This window comes from Lynx rufus, unplaced genomic scaffold, assembly GCF_022079265.1.
Source record: "Lynx rufus isolate CCGP_SWC_20201006 ecotype Redwood Valley unplaced genomic scaffold, mLynRuf1.p SCAF_5, whole genome shotgun sequence".
Classification (NCBI taxonomy): Eukaryota; Metazoa; Chordata; class Mammalia; order Carnivora; family Felidae; genus Lynx; species Lynx rufus.
The window spans coordinates 66,937,840-66,946,478 of NW_025814867.1; the positions used below are offsets into that span (position 1 = coordinate 66,937,840).

Below are 8,639 nucleotides of genomic sequence, written 5' to 3' on the forward strand. Positions count from 1 at the left end.
CCATTCGATCATTTATATATTGTTGGTTTCCATTGGCCTAAATTTTGTTTTCAAGTTTGCATTTTTTAAAGTGAGGCATATTGGTCTCAATTATCTTTTTCTTGCAACATAATTGTAGTAGGGTAATGATAGTTTTATAGAATGAATTGGGAAATATTCCTCCTCCTTAGTTTTCTGGACGATTTTGTTTGGTGTTGAGATTATCTCTTCCATAAATATTTAGGAAACTTTTCTGGTGAAGCTGTCTGGGTGTAGATTTTTACTTGTGGATAGGGTGTTAGCTACAGATACAATTTCTGTAAAAGGTACAGAGGTATAAATGGCTACCTGTTTCTTCTTGAGTGAGCTTTGACAGTTTGAAACCATTTTTTTCAGTTTTATCTAAGTTGTAGAATTTATTGGCGTAAAGTTTTTCATGATATTTTCTTAATTAGTAGCTATGGCATTTGGAATGATGCCATATCTCTAATTCCTGATAGTGAAAATCTGTGTCTTCTCTCTTTTTTTACCCCCCGTCTGGCTATTTTTTCTTGATTATTTCAAAGAATCAGTTTATGCTTTAATTAAATTCTTCTATTATTTTCAGTTTCATTGATTTCTATTTTATTCTTTATTCTTTCATGACTTTTACTTAATTTAGTTTTAATTTTCTCTTCCTTTTTAAAGAAATTCTTACATTTTTAAAAATTACTCATGTAAGATGGATATTTTATGATCATGTTGAGTTTAATTAATTTTGGTTTAGTTTTATATTTTGTAAAGAATATACTGTTTCCCCAGGAACAGTGTAGAAGACTTTAATGCACGCTTAAGATCAGCATTTTCCTGGGCCACCTGGTGGCTTAGTTGGTTAAGTGTCCTACTTTGGCTCAGGTCATGATCTCGAGGTTCGTGAGTCCAAGTTCTGCATTGGGCTCTGGGCTGACAGCTCAGAGCCTGGAACTTGCTTCAGATTCTGTGTCTCCCTCCCCCACTAACACACTCTCTCTCTCTCTCTCTCTCTCTCTCTCTCAAAAATTAATAAACTTCAAAAAAAATAAAGAAAGATCAGTGTTTTCCTCTCCATTCCTTTCCCATACCATCTTTTTTTTAATTAAAAAATTTTTTTTTAATGTTTATTTATTTTTGAGACAGAGAGAGACAGAGCATGAGCAGAGGAGGGGCAGAGAGAGAGGGAGACACAGAATCCGAAGAAGGCTCTAGGCTCTGAGCTGTCATTACAGAGCCCGACGCGGGGCTCGAACCCATGAATCCCGTGAGATCATGACCTGAGTCGGATGTTTAACTGACTGAACCACCCAGGCGCCCCTCCCATACCATCTTGAAAGCAGCCATCTGTTGATTGAAATACACTGATTTGTAAAGTATATATGCTGTTAATGTCAAATTTATCATGCTTAGAGAGCATTGAATTTATATTTATTATTTTTTGTTATAATGTAACAGTTTTAATTGATGTAAAATTTACATTCTGGCAATTCTTTTTCTTTCTTTTTTTTGAGTTTTAAATTTATTTTCTAAAAATCCCTCCTACAAATATTTTTCTTCTATATCCTCTTTAAAAATGAATAATTATGGAAAGAGCCTAAATATCTATCCACTGATGAATGAATAAAGAAGATGTGGTGTATATATACAATGGAATATTACTTGGTGATCAAACGATTGAAATCTTGCTATTTGCTGCAATGTGGATGGAACTAGAATGTCTTCTGCTGAGTAAAATAAGTCAGAGAAAGACAAATATCCTATGATTTCACTCATTTGTGGAACTTCAGAAAGAAAGCAGATGAACATAGCTGAAGGGAAGTAAAAATAAGATAAAAACAGAGAGGGAGGCAAACGATAAGAAACTCTTAAATACAGAGAACAAACTGAGGGTTGCTGGAGAAGTGTTGGATGGGGGGATGGGCTAAATTGGTGATGGGCGTAGGAAAACACTTGTTGGGATGAGCATTGGGTATTATAATGTAAGTGAAGAATCACTAAATTCTACTCCTGAAACCATTATTACACTATATGTTAACTAACTTGGATTTAAATAAAGTAAAAAAAAATGAATAGAAACAAAGCAATAGTTTATCTTAATATAGGTTTAAAATCAGCCAAATTCAGGTTTTAAAGAGTTAAAGTCAACCAGAAGTTCTGCACTTAGCAGCAGCAGATGATCTTGTCTTTTCCCAGAGATGGAGTCTGTGAAGACAGCTGCTGAGAGAAATGGATGAAGATGATAGGCCTCTATGGTGTAGAGCACATACTGATGCTCCCCTGAGAAAGGCACCTCTTTGGTGGTCATTTGCTAGAGAATGATAGAAGAATAGGTGTCAACTTTGGGTGTTATGGTCTTTCAGGAGCTCTGGGGCTTGGTGGATGTATGTGTTCTCTAGATGGTAGGAAGTCTCTGGAAACACAGCGAATCTTCCAGCTTCTTGAAGCAACCAGTCACCAATTTTGCAGGCATCTTGCTCACTAATCAAAATGTTAGCAAGCCTCAGGGCCAAGTGCACAATACTTTATGAGTGACGGAAAAGCAGGCCATCAAACATCTAGGGAATCCTTATTTCCCTAGGTGTATGACAGTATATACTTTCCCAAATTTAATTGTTTTCTGGCACAGCAGTGAAGCCCCCTTTCTCTTTCTCAGGGCAGCTGATAGCACCATATATGACTTCGTGTAAAGTGACATTGCCACCAAACTCCACGATTTTGGCATACAGACTATTAAAGCACATGGGGCTGTGAGTGCTCACAGTCACAACCTGCATGATATTGTCGTGACAGAGCCCTGCTATATGTGGCTCAGCCCAGAAGGTCCACTGGGATGCCATTCAGTGTGTTTTTAAACATTTTTTTTTTTTTGATATGTGTAGGAAGAAGAATCCCGGAGACAGAAAAACTAGGTAGAGAGAAAAGAAGAGAAACAAGGGATAATGTTACTCTAAAACCAGGAGATGGGGTGCCTGAGTGGCTCAGTCGGTTGAGCATCTGACTTTGGCTCAGGTCATGATCTCATGCTTCATGGGTTCAAGCCCTGCATCAGGCTCTGTGCCGACAGCTTGGAGCATGATGCCTGCTTCCGATTCTGTGTCTCCCTGTCTCTCTGCCCCTCCCCTGCTCTCTCTCTCTCTCTCTCTCTCTCTCTCTCTCTCAAAAGTAAATAAACATTAAAAAAAATTTAAATCAGGAGAGCACTTGAAGAGGGGAAATTGATGAGTAGTATCAAATATTGTAGGGAGCTCAAGTAAGAGAATGGAAACCTGGCCTTTAAACTTAGAAACTTGAAAGTCATTTAAATGATCTTAGTGAGAGTAATACCGATAGTGTGGTTGAAGTAGCAGCAAACTGCAAAAGATTGAGAGATGCAAAAGGGGATATGGAGACAGGGAGTATACTTATAAGAGGGTACTTGGGAAGGGAAGAAGTAAGCATAAGTCAAAGGTAGGATTTTTATTATGCTGGGAGAAATGTGAACATATTTATATGTTGCTGAAGGAAGGATCTAGTTGAGAGGAAGTTGATGATGCAGCAAAGAGAAAAGATCATTGATAATATAAAGATCTTGAGTAACTGAGAGCGAATGGGATTTAAAGTACAGATGCAGGGACCAGCCTAAGGTAGAAGTTTCTTCCTTTAGGGCATGAGGAAAAGATGGCATGATTCTAGGTAAATATATTTCTGGGAAATGGAGAGTGAGAAAGATGCTTCTTGATAATACTCTGAGGAACTATTTGCTAAAGGAGAAGAGGTTTGGGATGAGATACAGTGCTGGAGAGAATAATGGACATTAGGGATAGTCACTGAGGGGAATGGAAAAGACGACCAACCAAAGGGGAGCTCAGTGGCCTGGGGAGCTCAGCTGGGGTGAGAGGCAGTGTATTTTTAGCATGGTGTCTGCATTAGTCTTCAGGAATCTGGGCACAGGCGCATAGAGGGCAAATGATAGGTCTGAGAAAGGCCTTTGTTAGCAGGGCTGGAGCAGAGGGAATGGATTTTTGATAAGAAATTTGTTGAAATGATGTGCCATAAAGTCTAGGTTGGATCAGAAGGTATTTAGACAGGGACATGGCAGAGCTGGGGTGGGGTGGGGAGTGGATGATGACCTCCAAGAAAGTAGAGGTGGTCAGAGCATCAGAAACTCCAGTGAGTTTCAAGATCAAAGGTATCAGTAGCAATGGAGTAAGATTTTTGGAATGATGAGGACTATAATCAGTGGGAAATTTAAGCTGTTTGAGGTGATGGTGGCCCAGGATGTGACCCTGGGAATGGGGTGACTGAAGAGGAGCACTGCTGCTGGAGTTGAAGGTCAGAGTTGAGAAGTCTTAGAAATATTTACAGCTGTAACTTAAGAAATTAAAATTACTTTTTATATGAATTTTTCATTTATCCAGAGCCATGAGGGTTTGCTTCTTCCCACAACTCAGCAAAAGTGGCAGTGGGATTACTTTGGTGAATATCTCTTGATAGTTAACTTTGGCCTGTTAGGTATTGTTTAATTAGCAATGTTGCTTTGCAGAAATGTTCATGTTTGTTCTCAGAAGGGTTGTTCTCAGTAGGTGAGACAAATAAATCCCAAAATGCCACTTGGTCATGGTGTATGATTCTTTTAATGTATTGTTGAATTTGTTCTGCTAACATTTTGAAATTTTTGCATCTATGTTCATCAAGGATATTGGCCTAATTTCCTCTCTTCCCCCATCTCTTCCTCTCCCCTTCACTCCCCTCTCCTTCTTCCCCTCCCCTCTCCTCTTTTACCTTTCCTTCTTTCTTTTTTTGTGTCCTTGTCTGGTTTTGGTATCAGGATAATGCTGGCCTCATAAAATGAGTTTGGAGGCATTCCCTCCTCTTCATTGTTTTGGAGGAATTTGAGAAGGATAGGCATTAAATCTTCTTTGAATATTTGGTGGAATTCACCAGTGAAACCCTCTGGTCCTGGGCTTTTGTTTGTTGGAGCTTTTGATTATTGGTTCAGTCTCCTTACTAGAATTAAAAAATGTATTACAGCCCACCAAGATAAAAGATATGCTATAGACTATGCTTCAGCCCAAGAACGAGGCAGATATTTGATTAGGCCTTTTTTTTAACTTTTAAAAACAGGGTGGATTTAAATAAAATATGAGTAAATTATACTTGGCTCCTTTCCCTTTGCTCATTTTTTTTTAATTCCTGTTTTTGGCAAAGAATCTCCAAAAGATGTTCATACTTAGAAATTCATGCAGGATCGCTCAGTGGTGTACTCAAACAGATGTCAAAGACAGAGATAAGGAAATTTGGCTAAAGATAGACAACAGAGTATGGATGGTATGATTATGGAGGCTGGCAAGCCCAAATCTGTAGTATGGGCCAGCAGGCTTGAAGCCCAGGAGAGCTAACGGTGCAGATACAGTCTGGAGGCAGTGTGCTGGAGAATTCCTTCTTGTTTGGGGAGGCTTATCTTTTTCCTATTCAGGTCTTAAGCTGAGTGGATGAGATCCATAGCAAAATCAGTGGCCAGAGCTTTTTTTAGAGTGACTTCTTTCAGGTCCCAATCCTTCAAATTTCATGAGGGCAGCAAGAGGACCTCTTCCTCACCCCTCTTCCCACACCTGTGACACCTAAGAAGATGCGAGGTAGCATTTTGTCATGATTTGTTTGTACCGTGTACCTTCAGTCTCTGAAATCGCTATTCTCACATAGTCTCCTGCCTCAGATCTTCTACAGTTTGAGTGTCCACCTCATCTATGCTGAACAATCTCAAGCATAGAGGAATCCCTAAGTCAGTGATTCTAAAGTGTAGTCCATACAGTGACGTCAGCTTCACCTGTGACTTATTTGAAAGACAAAAATCTCTTTTTTATTTTTTTAACTGCTTAAGTTTTTTTCCTGCTATCCTACCTGAAATATTTCTCTTTTCTAAAATGCCATTATATTCATTTAGTAAATGCATTATGATAAGTAATTAAAAACTGATATAGCATTTTTGATACACATTATTTGTGGTCATTAAATTATCTCAAATCTTTTTTCTTAGCTCTATTTTTCATTAGTAAATCATTTTCATGTCTATTATTATTAGCTATCACTATGTGTATATATATTATATATTATATTATATTATATTATATTATATTATATTATATTATATTTTACTGTTTTGAATTAAAGAACCTGTTGATTGGGGAGAATAATCCTTTTTCCAACTTCACAGTAACATGTTATACTTTCTAAGTGTGTGCACAAGTCTTAGGCACTCAAAATACTTGGTATAAGTAAAAATAATCTTGGTGGTTTTCATAGAAAACTTTGACAGCGCAGGAGGGGTGGGGGAGTCCATTCAAAAGCAAGGGAAAGTAAGGGAAAGTGAATGCCTAAACAGCTACGAGAGGGAAGTTTCTTGAGCTCTAATCATCTCTCTCTATGCTGTTTAATTCTGGTGTTACTTAAATTGAAGCTTTCTTGTCCATTTCATAGATCTTCATCGCCCTTGGTATTTCAGAGGCAGAGTATTATGACTTTTTTTCTGTTAATATAGTCATTTTAGTATTGAACATGTCTATGCATTATAAAGTGAGGGTTGCATCATACATATAGCTACACTCAAGAGAGAAGACTAAAGTCTAGAGAAATCTTTGGCTTTGGCTGAGATTTCCTAACTTTATTTCTATTTATTTCTATTAATGATTTCTGGCACAGTCTCATGAATAAAACAAGGCACTGGATGTTTTTCTTGGCTTTTCTTAAAAAAATATAAAGGTAAGGTAATAAGGAAATATTTAACATGCCTAGTCAGTCCAGTTTCTGAAAGTTGAAGACACAAGTTATAGGGCATGAGGCAGCGTTTCCTACCCCTCAGGCGGCATGTCTCAGTACTGTAATGGTACCAAAGATGTCTGCTGTATTTCTGCATCTACAAAAGGATTTTCCAGATGCTGTAAGTAGTCCTTGATATCAGTGTTCCTTAAGAAAGTCTAACTATAACTTAACTATTTATATTTTCGTTTATATTACCTCAGTCTATGATAAAAACAAAAGTTAGTAATAGGTAATACTTATTTTTGATGATCTGGCTCAGTTTACCTTATTGATAAGAAAGGTAATTGTTCAAACTACTTTTCCTTTAAAAATGTCTTTTTGGAATTTTAGTTTAATAATTTGACTACTTAAAACAAAAAATGACCGACTGAGATTTTGCTTATTTCCCTTAATACTAGAAATGCTATTTTAAAAAGAATGCAATTTTGAACAAATAGAATTACCTTGAAGTGGTGAACATTTTATGGAATGTTTTGTAATACAAGAATAACAAAATGGATTGCTTTTAAAATTTTAATAATTTTGCAAGAATAAAAATATGTCCAAGTTATGGCTAAGAATTTCCTTTTATTATTAAAATATAAAGTACTCCTATTGTAGTAGATCTTCTAATAAAATATATTCTATCCTTGTTTCTTATTACTTACTGCTAGGATGAATGATTGTATGCTATTTAGTCTTTCAGTTTTCAGTATTTTCTGTGGAAGGGTCAAATCAACAATTTTCACAATATAAAGGATGAATCTTGACATTATTTTTCAAAAGTAGGAAATTTTAAGCTACAGGTTTCTCTGTAGCTTGTGCACCAAATACTGCTACCTTAATGCATAGAAAATCTAGGCTAACTTTCTCTGTGTTACCAGCTTTTATAGAGGAACAAGCCAAACTACTCTACTTTTTGCTTGAAATGGGGCCTGCCCAGTAGGACAAGAGTAGACCTGATTCTAATCTTTGGAGCATTGTATTTGTCTCTCTAGAGCTTTAGAGAAAGAAAGGAAGGAGCAGTCTCTTCCTTTGGTCCCTCTTCCTCCTGCTTTTCTTTTTTTCCCTTTTTTCCACTTCAGAGGCTAGTAGAAAAAACAAATATCTTATTATTGACTATATGCTATTTGATGGACTATTTGCTATTAATTAGTATTTATAACAAAAACATTTTATTAAACATGTCTATTAAAACATGCAAAAATTAATTAAGGAACTGTATTACATTTAAAATGTATCATCTTTGTTTTACCTTTATTATTTGTATTAAAATAACTTATTTTATTTTAATTATATTTCTTAAAACTTTAGTATGTACTGTGTATCATGCAGATTAATAAAGGTGTATGTTTGATATTATCATCTTACCAATCCTCTTTTTTATTATTATTTAAAAAAATTTTTTTAACGTTTATTTTTATTTTTGAGACAGAGAGAGACAGAGTATGAATGGAGGAGGGGCAGAGAGAGAGGGAGACACAGAATCAGAAGCAGGCTCCAGGCTCTGAGCCATCAGCCCAGAGCCCCATGCGGGGCTCGAACTCATGGACCGCGAGATCGTGACCTGAGCTGAAGTCGGACGCTTAACCGACTGAGCCACCCAGGCGCCCCCCAATCCTCTTTTTTAAAAATTTTAGATTGGAAACTTTACCTCTTTATCTCAATGAAATGGTTAATTTCATTTCTGTATATCATTTTGGAACTTCACTTAAAAACAAAATATTACTCTAAACTGTTGCTGTAAAAGCATTTGATCTGTTCAATGCTAAGATGCTGTAGTCACTCAAAGGAAGCTCTTTGCTATGCAGCTCTTCTGTCAATTTACATATTTTGCCAGTGGTTAGACAAAAAAAAGATAGCTAGCAGTC

The 8,639-nt window shown here is 36.6% G+C and overlaps 1 pseudogene; it reads right to left on the bottom strand.

Annotated features, from left to right (window-relative positions):
• Positions 1–2,101: 2,101 nt before the first annotated feature.
• LOC124527187 (proto-oncogene serine/threonine-protein kinase mos-like) lies at positions 2,102–2,828 on the bottom strand (annotated as a pseudogene).
• Between the last annotated feature and the right edge of the window lie 5,811 nt (positions 2,829–8,639).